Source organism: Schistocerca cancellata, chromosome 1 (assembly GCF_023864275.1).
Source record: "Schistocerca cancellata isolate TAMUIC-IGC-003103 chromosome 1, iqSchCanc2.1, whole genome shotgun sequence".
Taxonomy (NCBI): domain Eukaryota; kingdom Metazoa; phylum Arthropoda; class Insecta; order Orthoptera; family Acrididae; genus Schistocerca; species Schistocerca cancellata.
In genome coordinates, this window is record NC_064626.1 from 851,287,704 (window position 1) to 851,308,428 (window position 20,725).

Consider the following 20,725-nt stretch of genomic DNA (forward strand, 5'->3'; position numbering starts at 1 on the left):
GTTACTATTCTTGATGCGAGTGACATTTCATACATTATTACGCTGAGAGAATGATATCTGACTAATAAATTGGTGGCGTCGGGTAACGATAAGAGCATTTTCCATTTATGTGGACATATGGTAGACGACATACACAATTTCAGACAAGAAACACAACTCATGCTTAGGTTCATTTCCCAATAACGACATGAATAAACAGTATGGGGCTAATACTTTTTGGGGTCGCTTTCGTCAGTGAACCAAAGGCAGTATTCTGTGTAGGGCAAACCACCTTTCTTCGTCTTACACTACATTTATTCACGGCAACACGGCAACATTATACGTTTGACACATGGCTCAGAGACTAGAGGAAAGAAATGCTAAATGATTCCGAGTAACACTTTACTAAAAGAGCATGTGTGGACTCCTGCATTATCTCTGGGACTTAGTTGTAAATATAAGACTTTTTTCCTTTGAAATTCTTAAAATAATACACAAATATCTATGTAGACAACGCTGTTATTGCAATGACAGCAGAAACATGAGGTCATAGGAAGAAATGTTTAGGAAAGACCAATTATTTACAGCAGTTTTCTATGGTTATCTTTAAACCTTTTCCGAAAACAAGTACAAGTTGTAAGGTGTAATATTTTTGGTTTACTTATTCTAACTTATTCTATGACTGAGGACAACTGTATAAGTGGAACTGACATGTTTAATATCGCAAAAAAACAGTTGTCAGGCTAACACATCTCATCAGCATCAAAAAGTGAAATAATTCTAAACACTACAATATTAAATATTAACTCTCAGAAGGTTAAATTATCCTGAACACGACAATATTAAAGTTTAACTAGAAGTTTCTTTACAAAATTGTTCTTACCCTTATGTTATGATGTTGGTCAATACTACAAAAATCGTCCTATTCCGGTTCAAAGTTTGGTGCTATTTTTAGGATGACAGTCAAGTCTACGGTGGATCGTTAGTTATGTGACAAATTGGGCAAAATATTATCCAAGGTCGCTCGACTTTACAGTGGACGCAAGCGCGTGAACCATCAAGTTTACACCTCTGCACGCAGTATTTACTTTAAGCTGCGATGAGCTGTCGTCCGCTAGGCCGCTCTCTTCCGCTGAAATTCCTATAAAACTAATCACACCTTTGCTAAATTTTTCAGCAGAAACTTTCCCTATGTTTCTCATTATGCGTGGGAACATGTACTCATCCCAAGTTTTAGAATGTGGTGATACAGGGTGTTTCAAAAATGACCGGTATATTTGAAACGGCAATACAAACTAAACGAGCAGCGATAGAAATACACCGTTTGTTGCAATATGCTTGGGACAACAGTACATTTTCAGGCAGACAAACTTTCGAAATTACAGTAGTTACAATTTTCAACAACAGATGGCGCTGCGGTCTGGGAAACTCTATAGTACGATATTTTCCACATATCCACCATGCATAGCCATAATATGGCGTAGTCTCTGAATGAAATTACCCGAAACCTTTGACAACGTGTCTGGCGGAATGGCTTCACATGCAGATGAGATGTACTGCTTCAGCTGTTCAATTGTTTCTGGATTCTGGCGGTACACCTGATCTTTCAAGTGTCCCCACAGAAAGAAGTCACAGGGGTTCATGTCTGGCGAATAGGGAGGCCAATCCAAGCCGCCTCCTGTATGTTTCAGATAGCCCAAAGCAATCACACGATCATCGAAATATTCATTCAGGAAATTAAAGACGTCGGCCGTGTGATGTGGCCGGGCACCATCTTGCATAAACCACGAGGTGTTCGCAGTGTCGTCTAAGGCAGTTTGTACGAAGAATGTCCAGATAGCGTGCTGCAGTAATCGTTTCGGATCTGAAAAATGGGCCAATGATTCCTTTGGAAGAAATGGCGGCCCAGACCAGTACTTTTTGAGGATGCAGGGACGATGGGACTGCAACATGGGGCTTTTCGGTTCCCCATATGCGCCAGTTCTGTTTATTGACGAAGCCGTCCAGGTAAAAATAAGCTTCGTCAGTAAACCAAATGCTGCCCACATGCATATCGCCGTCATCAATCCTGTGCACTATATCGTTAGCGAATGTCTCTCGTGCAGCAATGGTAGCGGCGCTGGGGGGTTGCCGCGTTTGAATTTTGTATGGATAGAGGTGTAAACTCTGGCGCATGAGACGATATGTGGACGTTGGCGTCATTTGGACAGCAGCTGCAACACGGCGAACGGAAACCCGAGGCCGCAGTTGGATCACCTGCTGCACTAGCTGCGCGTTGCCCTCTGTGGTTGCCGTACGCGGTCGCCCTACCTTTCCAGCACGTTCTTCTGTCACGTTCCCAGTCCGTTGAAATTTTTCAAACAGATCCTTTATTGTATCGCTTTTCGGTCCTTTGGTTACATTAAACCTCTGTTGAAAACTTCGTCTTGTTGCAACAACACTGTGTTCTAGGCGGTGGAATTCCAACACCAGAAACATCCTCTGTTCTAAGGAATAAACCATGTTGTCCACAGCACACTTGCACGTTGTGAATAGCACACGCTTACAGCAGAAAGACGACGTACAGAATGGCGCACCCACAGACTGCGTTGTCTTCTATATCTTTCACATCACTTGCAGCGCCATCTGTTGTTGAAAATTGTAACTACTGTAATTTCGAAGGTTTGTCCGCCTGAAAATGTACTGTTGTCCCAAGCACATTGCAACAAACGGTGTATTTCTATCGCTGCTTGTTTAGTTTTTATTGCCGTTTCAAATATACCGGTCATTTTTGAAACACCCTGTATACGCGCGCATGGTTGGAACAGCGTGCATATTATAATGCCCTCTCAGTTCTCGCAAGAACAATTAACTAATTGGCTCGTTCGCTTCTCCACAGTTGGAGCTAAACGATGCTGCAGCTAATTTCTAGCTGGATATCAGCCACTGTGAACGCAGTGTTCACACAAATTACTCATCTGCATCGTACAGAGCGTTATGTGCTCTGTTCTGCATTTGGTGGCAGTCCACGAAAATATCTGTCTTGTCTTACTCATAGCTGAACTGTCTCCCAAACCTGGGTTCTTCATGTCACTGCTTCTTTCGACCCATAGGAGCGTTCCTCTTATTTTGTGGAAACTCTCTCTACCAATCGCAAGGTCCCTACCATTAAACTGCGTCGAAACTTCGGCGCTTTTCTCCTTCTTACCGCGTTTCCACCAATCGGACGTTTCGTGCCCGTTGCAGACACCTAAATGCGTTCATTGACTCTCTCACTTGTGTATCACTCGCTGGACACGTGATCGAAAATGCGTCACTGGTCTTGTTTCATATCCATTTGGAATTCCGAAACGCAGTTTTTTTAAAAGCTTTCTTTTCTGTCCTGCCTCATATGGGCCGTTATATGCACTCTCCCCATCTGAGTCACCTGGTCAGTCGTTGACTTTCCGCCTGGGACACCCCTTAAATTGATGTCAGTGGTAGCCCCTGTAGCGCGACCTTGCCTCTGCATCGTCCCTCTGAATTCCAAACTAAAACTGCTTGTTTCATCTTCTGCTCGAACATACATTATAGGGACGGCGTGTTAATTACTGTCGATTGAATGTCATTCCTTTCTTCATTACACAGTGCTAGGCAAATTTGCTCATTACCGCCGAATTAAGTTAGATGCCATATTCACCTTCCAGTTGCGATGTAAGGTGCGAATCTGACCTACATTTATTCTGCGACCTTACAAAGTTATCGAGTGAAAACTTTAGTACGGTAAAATAAAAGTTGAGTTATTATCATACGACAGATTTTTACTGCAATTTTCTTTATTGCAATTTTCTTAATTTTTTCGGTTATGACACTACCTGCCATGAGTATAGAATCGGTAACCATAACTTTAGAGAAATGGTAGCCAAGTTTAAAGCTGTTGATGTGCCCATCTCAAGGAAAGCTACAGTTGAACGTTTAGGCATCAGTAAAGAAGCAAAGTTTTACAAGTAATCTGCAATGTTAGAAAGATGAGGAAACGGTGTTACTTGCTACATAGACTCTAGAAGTATTGGCATTTCTAGCGTCACTATTACCGTATTACTCGCCGTGAACTTGGCTAGTGGAACTTACCTCAAAGTTACATAATAAAGCCATGCAGGAAGTGATCTTGTCATAGACGAAAATCACAGGAAATGATACAATGTAAGCTAACGAACTACAGTTCATACGAAACTGTATTCGAATTCGAGAGGAGCATCGTCTGTGCTCTGTCTGAGTGTCGTGATTAACCACACTTTCACGTTTTCCTAAATTTCTCAATTTCGTTTTCCCTATCTAATCTGAGTTCAGACTGCCAGACACAGCAATGAATATCATGAATAGCTATATTTCCTTACGGATAATTCCGTATTATTTTGTTGCCAAGGTACTCATTCAAAGCGTAGTAAGATGTCAGTGACAGCAAAAATTTACAAATTTTTGAATTTTGACTACTATTGCAGTCACACATATAACGGAATGCCCAACAGGCAGCATGTACAAGCATTGTTTGCGAGAAAGCACAAATCCCCTTTCCTTCCACACAGTTCAAGGATGCTTGTACAAACATCAACGTTTACTTTGAATTCGAGAGGCTCGGAGGGCGTCGATTTGCCCGTTGAGGTAGGCTTTGCCGTTCTCATGCGGAAAGAGAACGGAACAAGATATGTAATTTGTTATGTAAACATCGGTTAATGAAACGAAAAATTTATTCTCACATATAGTTACTCTGTGAGGTGCAGATACTTGAGTATCGTGCAGGTACTACTCTGAGATGAAGAGGTTGGCACAGAGAGGAATTCGTCGCGGGCTACGTGCTCAGTTATTTGCTGGATGCGTTCCAACCTCTGTCTTCCCCGACAGCTTTTAATCTCTACAGCTTCCTCTAGTCTCATGGAAGTTATGCCCTGATGTCTTAACACATGCCCTATCATCCTGTTCCTTCTTCTTTGTAAGAGTTTTCTACCCATGCCTTTCTCCGCCGATTCTACGGAGTACATTCTCATCCTTATCACATAAGCCCATCTAATTTTGGACTTCCTATACTCATCTAGAAAACTACAGCATTGACTTACGTGCAGAATAATTTAAACAAGATTTATGTATGATGCGAACAGAGGCAGTTGACCGCACATAATGAAAACTGAGAAGCTGCCTACAAAAGTATTAAGAAAACGCGTTAAATTTCGATAACAAAATAAATAACAGGAGTCTAAATTCCGTCAATTTATCTAAATACCTAGGGATTACTCTTATGAAAAAATTAAAGTAGATCGATCACATAGCAGACGCTCTGAGAAAGGTGAACCAAAAACCGCTATTATTGGCAGAACACTTAAGAGATGTAACAGATCTACTACAGCGATTGCCTACACCACGCTTCTCCGTTCTCTTCTAGAGTACTGCTGCGCCCTATGGGAGCCTTACCAAGAAGGGTCGATTGAGGACATCGAAAAGGTTCAAAGAAGGATAGCTCGTTCTGTATTATCGAGAAATAGGGGAGAGAGTGACACAGATATGACACGCGCATTGGGCTTGCAGTAATTAAAGCAAATTCGTTTTCCCTTATGTCGAGATATTTTCGCGAAATTGCAAACGTTCTTCTCTGAAGCCTCTTAAGCGAATCTTATTGCTTTTGTAGCAAGCCACCATGCTGAGTCAGCAGACTAATATGTGATACTACTCAGTAGTCAACAAGTATGGAATCTTGTTGTTGATGCTACAACATACTCCGGCTTTCCAACACTTCCAAGGAACGTGATCTTTGAGGAATCCAAGCCCGAGATGCCCAGGAAATCAGGCTCTGCAGCAAGGACCAGACAGGCAGGCAACGCATCTCTTTATCGCAATTTTTTCGGTAAAAGAAAATTTTATGGTAAAATTTTTTCTGCACTTTAAGGCACACATAATAATCCAAAATGCTGTGCTTCTTAATACACCACAAGTGTAATCATCACTTTCCAGAGGCCTGGTCCTGGGTTCGAGTTCCAGTCCAGCACACGGTTATAGCCTGCCGGGAAGTTTCATAGTTATCAGTTTCCTCCCGCCTCTGTGATAAGACAGCACCTACCTGAAAGCCGCTTGTTGCACTATGCAGACGGAACTACGAGCTCTACAATTCTGCCGATTTAATCAATTTTTCTGTGGAATCTAATACAATCCCTCTCCCTCTGTACCAGGATCCAATTCATCCTATTCGATGTACGAAATCCCATGCAATAATTATGAGAGAAATTTTCGAATTTATGAAATGCTCATTTTGCAGATGTCTCTCATACGCAACTTCTGATCCTGCAATAAAGCGTTTTACTTTATTTTCGGTACTAAACTTCAAGCAATGATCGATGCTCTGCGAAGCTCCTCTTCAGTGCTGCTGGTCTCACGTGTGGGGCGCAAGCAGAGGTCGCATTTTGCAACGTTGTTCCCAGAGTTGATCGGGATCCTTTGGTTTGGAACCGAGTGCAGTCTCTCAACCAAAGGATTCGTCAACTCTGTGACGGTCCTGGTTGCTGATTTCTAGACCTGCATTATCGACTGCGTATTTATGGGACTCCTCTTGATTGGTCAAGGATGTACTACATGAAGGAAGCAGCTACCCGGGTAGAAGAGTACTTGTGGAGTGCGCATGAGAGTTTCTTAGGCTAGGTGATAGTTGGAGGTGCTCTGATGAACACTCGCCAGTCGTTACGCATGAGGGAAGCCAGACAACGTTCAACGTTCGAAACAAAGACACTTCGACTGTCAAAATTTTGTCCGCAAATTGTCGAAGTATTCGCAACAAAATTCCGAATTAACTGCCCTCCAGGGAAATTCTGTTGCCAAAATTATTCTCGGGACCGAGATCTAGTTGAAACACGAAGTGGGAAGCACGGGAAATATTTAGCGAGTCATGAAAGGTATAACGGAGATACATTAGAGGCCATAGAAAGGGTTGGAAATGAAACGACAAGTAGTGGTACAGGGCACTCTCCGCCACGCACCCGCTGTGTAAATGTGGATGTAGATGCAGAGTATACAGTTCAGTTGGAAACCATATTGTCTCTATAGAGGGCAGGAAAGAATCCGCTACCAGTCAAAATAAGAGGTTATTTTTACATGTTGTCTCTGTTGAGGTCGAAGTTGAGTGTGACAGAGACCTTATCTGGTCGCATATAACAGGTCTAGAGTAAACAAAATTCTGCTGTGGCAGTTCTATATAGACGTTCCAAGAATGTCTATGATCAGTAGCAACTAAATCATTTAAGAGGGCTATGAGAGTGTTTGTGCTAGAAAGAGCAAGTAAGCAGCTCACTTAGACAGTGAAATGGCGTTATTTAGTTCCAATACTGGTCATTAAAATTGCTACACCAAAAAGAAATGCAGATGATAAACGGGTATTCATTGGACAAATGTATTATACTAGAACTGACATGTGATTACATTTTCACGCAATTTGGGTGCATAGACCCTGAGAAATCAGTACCCAGAACAACCAACTCTGGCCGTAATAACGGCCTTGATACGCCTGGACATTGAGTCAAACACAGCTTGGATGGCGTGTACAGGTACAGCTGCCCACGCAGCTTCAACAGGATACCACAGTTCATCGAGAGTAGTGACTGGCGTATTGTGACGTGCCAGTTGCTCGACCACCATTGACTAGACGTCTTCAATCGGTGAGAGATCTGGAGAATGTGGTCGCCAGGGCAGCAATCGAACATTTTCTTTATTCAGAAAGTCCCGTACAGGACCTGCAACATGCGGTCGTGCATTATCCTGCTGAAACGTAGTGTTTCGCAGGGATCGAATGAAGGATAGAGCCACGGGTCGTAACACATCTGAAATGTAACATCCACTGTTCAAAGTGCCGTCAATGCGAACAAGAGGTGATCGAGACGTGTAAACAATGGCACCCCATACCATCACGCCAGGTGATACGCCATTATGGCGCTGACGAATACACGCTTCAAAAATGGTTCAAATGGCTCTGAGCACTATGCGACTTAACTTCTGAGGTCATCAGTCGCCTAGAACTTAGAACTAATTAAACCTAACTAACCTAAGGACATCACACACATCCCTGCCCGAGGCAGGATTCGAGCCTGCGACCGTAGCGGTCGCTCGACTCCAGACTGTAGCGCCTAGAACCGCACAGCCAATTAACGCTTCCAATGTGCGTTCACTGCGATGTCGCCAAACACGGATGCGACCCTCATGATGCTGTAAACACAACCTGGATTCATCCGAAAAAATGACATTTTGCCAGTCGTGCACCCAGGTTCGTCGTTGAGTACACTATTGCAGGCGCTCCTGTCTGTGATGCAGCGTCAAGGGTAACCGCAGCCATGGTCTCTGAGCTGATAGTCCATGCTGTTGCAAAAGTCGTCGAATTGTTAATGCAGATGGTTGTTGTCTTGGAAACGTCCTCATCTTTTGGCTCAGGGATCGAGACGTGGTTGCACAATCCGTTACAGCCATGCGGTTAAGATGCTTGTCATCTCGACTGCTAGAGATATGAGGCCGTTGGGATCCAGCACGGCGTTCAGTATTACGCTCCTCTCCTGAACCCACCGATTCCATATTCTGCTAACAGTCGTTGGATCTCGACCAACGCGAGCAGCAATGTCACGATACGATAAACCGCAATCGCGATAGGCTACAATCCGACCTTTATCAAAGTCGGAAACGTGATGGTACGCATTTCTCCTCCTTACACGATGCATCACAACAACGTTTCACCAGGCAGCGCCTGCTGTTTGTGATGAGAAGTCGGATGGAAACGTTCCTCATGTCAGCAAGTTGTAGGTGTCGCCACCGGCGCCAACCTTGTGTGAATGCTCTGAAAAGCTAATCATTTGCATATAACAACATCGTCTTCCTGTCGGTTAAACTTCCCGTCTGTAGCACGTCATCTTCGTGGTGTAGCAATTTTAAGGGCCAGTAGTGTAGATTAAGGATGGGAAAGACCCGCCATGGTTTAATAACGAGATTCGGAAAATGCTGAGGAAGCAGAGACTGTTGCTCTCTCGATTCAGAGCAGAACGTGCTAATGACGACAAGCAAATGTTAGTAGAGGTTCGTGCGTCTTTGAAAAGACCTATGTGCGAAGCATACAACTACCGCCACCGTCATATCTGAGCAAAAGATCTGGCTCAGAATTCGAGAAAATTCTGTGTAAAATCTTTAAGTGTGTCGAAGGCTTTCATCTAGTCACTTGGTGACCATTCTGGTTTGAGAGTTGAAGATAGCAAAACGAAAGCCGAAGTTTTAAATTTTACGTTCAAGAAATCGTTCACGGAGGAGAATTGTACGAACATACCGTTGATTGACCATCGAACAGACTCCCGGATGGACTACATAGTAATAAGCATCCTGGCGTAGAAAAACAACTGAAGGAGTTGAAAATACGTGAATAAGTCATGAGGCCTGGTTGGAATCCCAGTTCGACTTTTCAGAGAGTACTCTACGGCACTGGCCCTTAACTTGGCTTGCATTAATCGTGAATATCTTGCCCAGCGTTGAATTCCAAGCGAACGAAAGAAAGCGTAGGTGACTCCTGCGTATAAGAACAGCAAAACAACGGACCCGGAAAATTACATGCCAGTATCCTTAGCATTAGTTTGCTGCAAAATCCTGGAACATATTCATCGAATATAATAAATTTTCTTGAGGCCGAGAAGCTTATGTTCACGAATCAGCATGGTGTTGGAAAGCACAGCTCGTGCAAAAATCAGCTTGCCCTTTTCTCACATGATATACTTCAAACTATGGATCGAAGGCTACTTGCAGATACCATACAGTATTTCTAGATTTCCAGAAATAATTTGACACGGAGACCGACTGTAGGCTGTGAAAGAATGTACGAGCGTATGGAATAGGTTCTCAGATACGTGAGTGGCTCGAAGACTTCTTAAGTTGAAGAACCCACTATGTTGTCATCGACGGCAAGTGTTCATCAGAGAGAAGGGAATCGTCAGGACTACCCCAGGGAAGCGAGATAGGACCGCGGTTGTTTGTTGATGATGCTGTGGTCTACGGTGAGGTGTCGGAACTTGAGTGACTACTGGAGAATTCAGGATGACTTAGACAAAATTTGTAGTTGGTGTGACGAATGGCAGCTAGCTCTAAATGTAGAGAAATATCAGTTTACGCGGATGAGTAAGAAAAACAAACTCGTAATGTTCTGGTACAGTATTAGTAGTGTTCTGCCTGACAAAGCCACGTCCTTTAAATATCTGGGCGTGACGTTGCAAAGCGATATGAGACGGAACGAACATGTGAGGGTTTTGGTAGGGAATACGGATGGTCGACTTCGGTATCTTACATTGTGAGGTTTTAAATCATCTCCTTCAGCAGTTATTTGTGAATTACCAATAATCCAGCTTTTGATATCAGATCAGATCTGATGTTGTATACAGTATCGTGCTTTCTATTAGTTTACCAAAAAGAAATGTTGCCAGTCCACCTCCCGTCTCTCGCATAGTTTTGTTTCATGACACTTCTTCATACCATCACCAACTTCCTTCTCCTTTCATAAATACATTGTTCTCTTTGGTTTCACCTCCTTCATCTTGATCTGTCTTGTTCTCCTTCTGGACTAGCTTCTCCAATCTTCCTAGCAGTTGAGAAACGTGTCTAAATGTACTTTCGAGTCCAGAGTCAACTTCTGCTTGCCTTTCCTGCAGCAATGCCGGTTCCCAGCAGTTATGTCGTTGATATTTCGACGACTTACTTTTAAGACTAATCTTTCTCCAAGTTTGATTGAGAAACATATTGACAACCACACTGTTCAATCAGTAACTGAACCGATATTAAACAAACATCTCAATTTATACCACTGCTCGTGTGTAGCAGATTATCACAAATACAAATACTGTTCCTGAAATTAATATGATAACGCCTGTAATTAAAATCATCATCTCAGCTTATAATCAGAAAATTGTGTGTATTACTATTCAGTGTACATTTACACGTTCCAAGAAATGAATTAAAACTCATATCTGGTTTAACATGATCGCTGAATACAAGTTCAAATTATGTTCGTCTTATTTCAAAAAAATTATTAAACTAATTATGCTCACATTATCTCTAATTAATTGCTTTGGAATCTTCCTACATGTTCGTTATAGCCAAAAGCTGTCTTGCCCAAAGTGGCAACCCATAGAAAAGTAAGCCTTTTTATGATCTGACTTATCACTAACAGTATCGTCAAAAATAAATATTAAATATCGCAAGCTGTAGTGCTTCAATGGGCCATGTTACATATTCCTTAGTAGAAAATGTGAAATATCCAACAGCATTCATTACATTTTCAAACACTTGTACTGGAAATTTTTATTTATATTCCTGAAGTGTATGAAATATACATATGTACACATCTCAAATTTGAGACCATTTTCGTGTAGAAAGTTGATGACCACCTTCGAATTTCCACAATTGGAAGGACTAGTTACAATGCATCTCATTCAATCTGGTAAGAGATCGCCATATTTGCGATTTTGTGGTGGCAACACACTTTCAATAGTAATACGACTGATAGGGAATGTAAATGCATGCTTCTAGATTCATACTTTCAAACTCACTAAGCGTTCTTCAGCCATACACTTTGCGACAGATACTATATATATGCAAGGGCAGTGCATAGATTCTAGTACATCACTCATGAGGTGAAATTCGAGCAACAAATAAGAAGAAGAAGCAAGGAGGATCTCTCCTTAATCGTATCATGGACGACTTTTCCATAGAACTTCACATACATGACTGTTCATGCTATGGTTTGGGAACAAAGCTAATGGAGCAGCTAAATAGAGGACATGTTGGCGCCTGTCCTTTAGACGCAATGTGGATCGAACATGATATCACTTATGCAGTGCACCCAGACAGTTTGCCAGGCGTGCAGTGAGCAGACAGGGTTATGGCTGAAAAAGCATGACACTGAGTGAAGACAAAAGACAGTAAGTTCAGACAAAAATTAGCTGCATTAGCATGATTGGTGCAATGGAATCTGAAGTTAAAAGCGACATGAGTATGAAGAAAAAAAAGAGAAGAAATCAAAACTAATAAACGGAATAACTTTAACTGTCTGAAATAGTGTAATGTATAGGAAGCTAGACAGTAATCTCACAACAGCTATGAAAATAACCCATAAAACCGCTTCACAGTGTGGGGAGGCGGGTGGAATAATTGTAAATGTTCCTACTGTTTATTTAATGCTGTTGTTTGCTGTTCTCAACACTGGCTCTCTAACTACAATATTGGCAACCAGAAAGTGATTAGCAAAACGTGAAGCCTGTAATTAGAATTCCTAGTGCTCACTTCATCTGAGAAATACATTTATAGCTGCAGAGGAATTAGGAGATTGTCTGGGATTCATAATCAAAAACCATTCTCTCTAAAATGTTCACTATATTCTGAAAGTCACAGACCAAAAGGAATTCCACACAATCCAACTACCAGAGCAGTTCAGAGTCTAATGCTCTGATGCAACTGTTCAAATTAAGTGTTTAAGTGAATGCTCACCATAATTTGCTGATAATGTTCATCAAACGCCACGCTAATAATGGTAGAATGTCTGTCCTGCGGCGGCACGTGAAAATACGACATATGCAAACTAAAGATAGATCATTAACGTCATCCCAAAATTAACACTTCACTCGAAAACGATTTCATGGTTACGCGTATCCCGAGTAACTTATTACGGCATCCGAGGCTGTTTATATCAACGATACCGACGCGACGCGACTCCCGGCACAGGTGGTGCACTAATCATCGTCTGGAGAGAACTCCAGTTCTTCCTTTTTTTTCACGCAGCTTTCTTACATATAAAGCCGCGGTGCGGACGGCTAAGGGAACGCCTGATCAAATCTGCTCTCCCGACTAGCCGCTGTGTTAGTAATGCACCACTTTAAGTTATCGAATAAATCATTGCTTCCTTTGCTGATGGCCGATGATGCTCTCAGTTTAAATGTGCAATCAGCACACAGGTAAGTAATCGTAATAAAAGTCTGACGTGGCTAAGTCAAATATTTTGGGCGAGATAATTAATTTAATTACACTACACGCAGTAGACGAGCTCTGAACTTGCCCTTTGGAGATAAGCTATCGCTATAGTTTTATAGTTATTCAGTTGAAACTTCTCACATCTTTATGATTATAGCGGATCTCCCTTCTACTTAAATTTAAACATCCTAGCTTTATTTATTCGCCTACTTAATCTATCTTGCTTCCTTAATTTCTAAGACAAAAACCAGAAAATCATGAATTTCAACTAAAATTTTAATTTGTGAGATCCAGAATACTGTTTCTACTAAATTATTATGCAAAAGGAATCTAAATATAAATTTTTAAGTTTCTTGCTCTTTTCTGTTGGGCCAATGATTTTTACAGAAAAACATCCAAATTTCGAAAATGGTTAAAGTTATTGAATTGATATTCAACACATATTGATTTAGTATTACTCCTGACATGCTAGAAACGTTTCAGGTTATTTCGAGATAAGATGAAACGAAATGGATTTTAATGCACCCACAAAATCAGTTTAACGGTAGATTTCGTGACTTCGAGAACGTTTCTGCTAAACTAAAGATTTCTGTAAAAACCTTTTTCTTCTCATGTTGAGGACGAGCCGAGTAATTTACAACTGAACGTGACTGGTATTCAGTCTGTTGACACCGTAAAAAAAACTATTTGTATGAAATAAATCATCTTGTTAAATTTTATGGCAGTTTGTCTTTTAACTTTGAATATCTGGAAATGTTTGCACAGCAAATAATTACAATTTTTGGCAGAACTTACTTATGCCAGCCAGCTTTTTCAAACCGCAATTATAGAAACAAAAAAATTTTTTTTTCAGTTCTCATATGAGAAGTTGAGTTCCAATCTGTGAATTTCTGCGACAGAAATGAAAACAAAGATTGTTCGTTAGCGCTAGGTCCATATTCAAAAGTGTGAACAATTGCACAGTTGAAATGAGAGTGTTTATTACTCTGTTCCTTGGGATGCTTCCAATGAAGGATTTATTGAAAGGTTTCCTCTCCTGGCGTTGTAGCATCTTAAGGATTGGAAATAAGAAACGAGTAAATGTAGAAGATATATTTGAATTTTAGACATGTACTCCTATGCGTTCATTCTAGCTTTAGGGTTGGTAGGTTCGTAAAAAATGTCGACTTCGTCTTGGAAAAATCTGCCAATCCTAGTTATAATATGTACTTGAACTTATATTTATTTTGTCTTTGCATCCCTTTCCATCAAGAAATGAACGAATCTTGAGGTAACTTGTTGTATCCAATGAACGCAATAATCCCTCCACCACGCCTTCTTAACACACAGTTCTCTATGGACAAGAAGAAAATTTCCAAGCATCTTAAAAAACACTCCACTTTACGTCAGCTCACGAACATATTCCATATCAGAAGTGTGTGTTGATAGGTTAACAAAATACAGGACTACGACTACCGAAATCTTTTTCCAGGACTCAAAACTATTGTGAGCCATCAATTGTCTTGGACGTGGGAAAAGATCGAGATCAGTGTGGATGCAATAATTACGTGCTTTGTGGATGTTCCAGTAATTTGAGCTTCAAATGAATTTTTGAATCACCTAAACGAACTGATCTGATGATTTTATTTTTCATTTTTTTTTCATTCAGTTGGTCTATGAGACTTGGGTGGTGATAGTCGCTTATTGTTTTACCTTTAGTTGAATTATTCCAGGAAATATTGGCTATTTCCTTTTCAGCAGATGAAAGACATTTTGCCGGATGGCATGCAGGATCGTCAGCTTCCGGCCACTGCTTTAAATTTCAACGTTATTCCGTTTCTTGTGAGAAGTGATACATCTACTTCTCACCTATAGTTACAAATAAGAAAGCAAAAGTAATTTGTTCTCTTCAGCACAGTCGTATTATTGCTAAAATAATATTTTCCCATAATATTTTGCTTACAGTGTTTAACAACAGTGTTCTTATAACTAATTCTTCATTTACATCGCCGGCTGGGGTGGCCGAGCGGTTCTAGGCGCTTCAGTCCGGAACCGCGCGACCGCTACGGTCGCAGGTTCGGATCCTGCCTTGGGCATGGATGTGTGTGATGTCCTTAGGTTAGCTAGGTTCAAGTAGTTCTAAGTTCTAAGAGGACTGATGATCTCAGATGTAAAGTCCCATAGTGCTCAGAGCCATTTTTCATTTACATCTACATCATATTCCGCAAGCCACTTATCTTTGGGTCGCGGAGCGTACATTGCTACCAGTAAAGGATTACCCCTTCCCTGCGCCATTTGGGAATTTCGAGTGGGAACAGTAATAGCTGGTAAACTCCTGTATTAGCTCTACTTTCTCTAATTTTCTCGTCGTGGTCATTTTGCGAGATGTACGTGGAAGGAGGTAATATGTTTCCAGATTCTTTGCGGAAAGAGCTCTCTCAAAATTTCTGTAATAAACCTCTCCGTGATTCAGAAAGCTCAATGTTAAATGTACCCAACTTCTGCCTCTGATATAGCTAATGCATCCCCTATGTCTTACATCTTCAATCTGCTCGATCAAGACGATGTTATGCACTTATTCGATATTTACGTGTGTGGTCGCAGTTTCGGGTCGTCCTTCTCATTAATCACCTTCACGAGATGTACAGCTGTTTGAAATATTCAGCTGATGTGTCGATTCATTAAAAAGAATAATTCCTTATGCACGTACACCAATTTTGGATAAATTTTCTCGCGTGACTTCCACTATAAATCGTCTAAAACCGGGAATTTCAGTGCGATACGATATTCCAGTTTACCCGTTTGAATGAAACACGCTCAAAACGATCCCGTTAGAAAACTGCCTGAGCTTAACTTATCCTCAGACACTTGACCTATTTATTGTGCAACATGATAAAATAATAATTCACTGAGATCAACGTAATGTCTGTTCTAGCCAGAAAAGCACATTCAACTACATTTTTTTTTTTACCTTTTCAGTTTATAATGCTGTTCTCTAAAACTGCGTTTTGAATACCCCCAACCCTATGCTCTTGATTTATTCTGATGTCTGCGCTTCCTTTCCATAACTTTATGCCTACAATACTTATTAATTCAGAAACTGTTTTTGTAATGCAAACAGCAAAATATTTCGCATGTAGGGTGCATCATACATCATGCTTAAGACACTCTGAGCGCCAAATGAAAAGAGAGAGAGAACGACAGATGGCGGCGGGGTCAGGAGTGGGGGAGGAGGTAGAGAAAGGAAACGAGTGAGAAGGAGATAAGGTAGAACTTAATTACTTTTTGAAATGATGAAACTGGAGGTCAGTAGCAAAACTTTGTTGGTGGGGTCATCTGTGACCTGGTGTTCTAACTAACTGGTTCGGAAAGCTACGAGAATCCTAAATTTCATTTAAAAAGAGACGAATTTTAGAGTTTAACGCCTTGTTAAAGTCATATCGTTAAACAGGGAACACTAAATCGGGCTCGGCTAGGGCAGGGCATCGATTCAATCAGGGACTTATTTATTTTGAATACGCGTGCTGTTTCTTCATCGTGGTGCATTCGTTGCAGGTGTTTAGATCGTCACTATTTTCGTATCAGTGGCTTTCCATCATCTGCCTCTTATTTCAGTTAGAGTTACGATCATCTCATCATTAAGAAAACTATTCATAACATTTAACACTTTCCCAGGATATTTTTAACTTACGGTAGTTTTAAACTGAAAATCTTGATTTGATAGGAATTATGGTTGTGTGGAAAATAGAAATGAAGTTCCTAACAAAAATGGTTCAAATGGCTCTGAGCACTATGGGGCTTAACATCTGTGGTCATCAGTCACCTAGAACTTAGAACTACTTAAACCTAACTATCCTAAGGACATCACACACATCCATGCCCGAGGCGGGATTCGAACCTGCGACCGTAGCGGTCACGCGGTTCCAGACTGAAGCGCCTAGAACCGCACGGCTACACCGGCCGGCGAAGTTCCTAAATATCATATCTACTAGTTACGTGCAATAGACGTACACATAACTGATCAGTCTGTATGGCATCCATTGACAATCGAAAGGAAAGGAAGGAGGGTGGAAGGATAGAATATCGCTGGTTGTTTAGGAAAGGCGTACGAAAAATACCACAGCCCGTTCAAAGAAACTCTCGTCTAGTTCGTTTAAGGTGCTTCACTAAAGCCACGAAAAACTGAGCTGATGTATATTACTGTGGGGGATATTACGCCGATCCCCTTAGATGAGTGTCTAACAACCAAACCACTGCACTATCTCGCGGCTCCATCGTTAAATCTTTAATGAATAGTGTTTCTCACTGCTCTGAATTATGCTATTCGTCTTGGGTTCTGTTTGCTGAGACGTGCTGTCTAACGGTCATATGCAGATGTTTACATCTGAATGTTGTCTAACATTTCAGAGCAGTTACAACCAATGAGAAATATAAATTTTAGTTTCCTGGGTGGGAAAGGGGGCACAAGTCGTTTACGGACATGCGAATATGTTGCTATAGTGTATTCAACGAAGTGTGTTGCCTTACAGGGGAATGCAAAGATCATTGCACTGTTAGCTGAGCACCGACTAGAAGAACAATGTCGAAAGGTCGTTCGACAGTGGGCGTTTTTAATCCAAGATACGTGCACTTAATAGGTCTACTGTCCTCTCAGCACATTTTACTAACTTCTGAAAGATGGGATAAGAATAACAAACGGGAAAATGGTGGCCACAGATACCTCGGGAAGAGCACTGTTTAAGGCAGAAGAAATTAATACAGGAACAAAAACAATGGAAAATTATCACCATGGCGTCTAGTTTCTCTGTCATATAATACGGGAACGGCTGACAGGATGAAAGCGGCGCAACACAACCGCTGCGTGTTTAACATGTTAACATAGCGATACCTTTTATTGGACGCAGCAAACTACTGTTCCCATCATCAAGTTATAGCCACACAAAGGAGATTTGTTGCAGTCAAGATAATAATACTCCATTGTCCCTCCCCGCAGTTTGTTTTATCTACGTATCCGCGCTCATTCATTACATCTCCAAAGCGGAGACAGAACAATGGGCTAGATATCCGAACTTGGCGATAAATGTATAATAAAGCAGCCGACTGATTACTTTTACATTACCGTAATATTAGGGAGTACAGATATACATCACGGTTAATAAAAGAAGGACGCGGAGTGAAAGATCGAGAGGGCATGATGCAAGAGCTTCGGCGATCGACTGACACTAATCAAAGTCACTGTCACCGTCTACAACGAAGCTGTTGGACGTCCGTGAAAGAAGACGTACAAGAGGCGTATTTTGATGGGCCGCTTGGAGGCTGCGTGACTGGAACACCTGCTATCTCAATGTATTTTCGACTACAGTGGCGCTCCTTTGTCCTCTTCCCGCGCTGGACCACCCTTCATTAACCAAACGCATTAAAAATCTGCTGTCTCGTCAGGCGTATAAGAAGCCAAGTGGTGTATTACTGCCAGCATTAAACGTTCTATGACACAGCAGTTCCGAGACCTGAAAGCTTTCTAACGGCAGCTGTTGCAATACTCCCACACTCTACAAAGAGGTGCTGTGTCTCGACACCTACACTGCCACGTTTCATCGTCACTTCGTTTATATAGCGAGATATTGCAGTCTTAAGGCGTTGCCATTCAATTACGTTACAGTCAAAAAGGTTAAAAACTGCATTCTTTTATTGTCTCTCGGCGCCTTGTATTATCAGCTCTAGTTCTTAGAAAACTTTCATCACTGGACGAGGATGGATTTCTATGCGTTTTTGTTCTGTACTTTTTTATTCCCTTCTAAGTTTCCATTAATGATATTGCTAGTCACCTTAATATATTTCCCGTTAAGGGGACCGAGAGGGCCTTATACCCTCGCTCGTCGTTAATAAGCAGTTTCTTTTGATATTTCTATTGAGTTAATTTCTTTTCTGACTGCGTACACCAATAAACATACTGCAGAGTTGGGTAAACTGCGCCCAATGGCAGAACATTATCTTTGCTTATGTCGTGGCTTGGAGTTTATCGTTGCCGCAGTGCGCGTTAAGTAGTACTAATGGGTGGACAGTCGTAAGCGGGAGTCGCGTTTACAGTCGTTTGAAATGTGGGCACGTCAACGTATATCGTGACATACTGTAGTTGCTAGTTTTTAATCCAAATGGGATGTTCAGCTTTAGATTAATTAGTCGTTTCAGAAAACTTGGGTAAGTTGTAGTTTCGGTGTGAAATGTTCATGTGACAGACAGGTGATATACGGACATTACGTAACCCCATTGCTGGTGTTCGTGGGACACGTGTCAAATAATAAAAGGATAAGTTCGTCACCCACAACAAACTACTATCAGTAGCAGCCATCACTGTCTGCATCATCGTCCCGTTCCTTTTAAAACAATTTCATGACGGTAAGAGAACTAATAAAAAGGCTGAACCTACTGCTTGATAAACGTGGGACAGGAGAAGCAGATTAATGTGCTATGATCATTCCTATTTCTTAGTGTTATAAGAGGGTTTCTCCATTATAGCGGATATGAGGTTCCTTACCATTGACAAAGAAAGCTTCTCTCATCGCATTCATGATGAAGTGCTGTTCTGTCATGTGTGTGCTAGACTTGTACAGTCATAATGAAAAGTATTCTTAGGTGACAAGCAGTATAACAAGAATCGGAATTGTGAACTTCTTTAACCTGTCAGTTAACACCCACTCATTACTTTTGGCACTACATCGAGATAATTCCTCAAGTATTACGTGTCGCCTATTGCGGCGACAGCTATATCAATACGAAGAAATATCAATGGGATGGAGTTCCTTTCCAATAATGTTATACAGGGTGGGGCAAGTAAAAGTGGCCCAGAGAACAGAGTTCCAGTGTACAAAGAAACACATCACATCAGCGGAAAATAAATACAGTGTCAAATTGACTATAGTACATGTTGAAAGCGACCACCCTTCATCTCTCGCCACTTTCGGGTCCTGGTCAGCAAGCTGCCAAAGGTTGATCGAAGCTGGACAGCTGCAGTTGCTGCAATCTTATCCGAAATGTTCTCCTGCAGTTCTGGAAAACTATGAGGTTTGATGCGATACACCTTAGACTTAAGGACTCTCCACACAAAGTAATCGCACACTGACAGATCAGGTGACCTCGGTGCCCAGCGACAACCCCGACCACACTGACCTTTGCTAACAATTCTGTCAGCTGTGAAGATTGTGTAAATGTGCTCCAAGGTTTGGCTGGCTGTATGGGCTGTTGCCCCATCCCGTTGGAAGTAGTTGAAGGCCTTTTCCTCCTCCGTTAATGCTGTCACAAATGGTTTCAAAATGTTGGCAATATAACTCGCCGAAGTCAGAGTCTTATGGAAGAAGACAGGCAGACACTGCACACCAAACCGAACCTTCTGATCATGCGGTGGCTTTTCATGGAAGTTATGCGGATTGTCCGCTGCACAGAATCTGTGATTCTGTGAGTTGACAGAATCACCCATGGGAAACCAGGCTTCATTGGACATAAAGAGCAAATCCATGTCGAATCCATTCATTGTTATCCCAAGGAACATCAGCCACTCTTACAACTGGAGGTGCTGAGGAGCATCTGCTGGTTTAAATGTTCAAATGTGTGTGAAATCTTATGGGACTTAACTGCTTAGGTCATCAGTCCTTAAGCTTACACACTACTTAACCTAAATTATCCTAAGGACAAACACACACACCCATGCCCGAGAGAGGACTCGAACCTCAGCCGGGAATAGCCCCACAGTCCATGACTGCAGCGCCTTGGACCGCTCGGCTAATTCCGCGCGGCT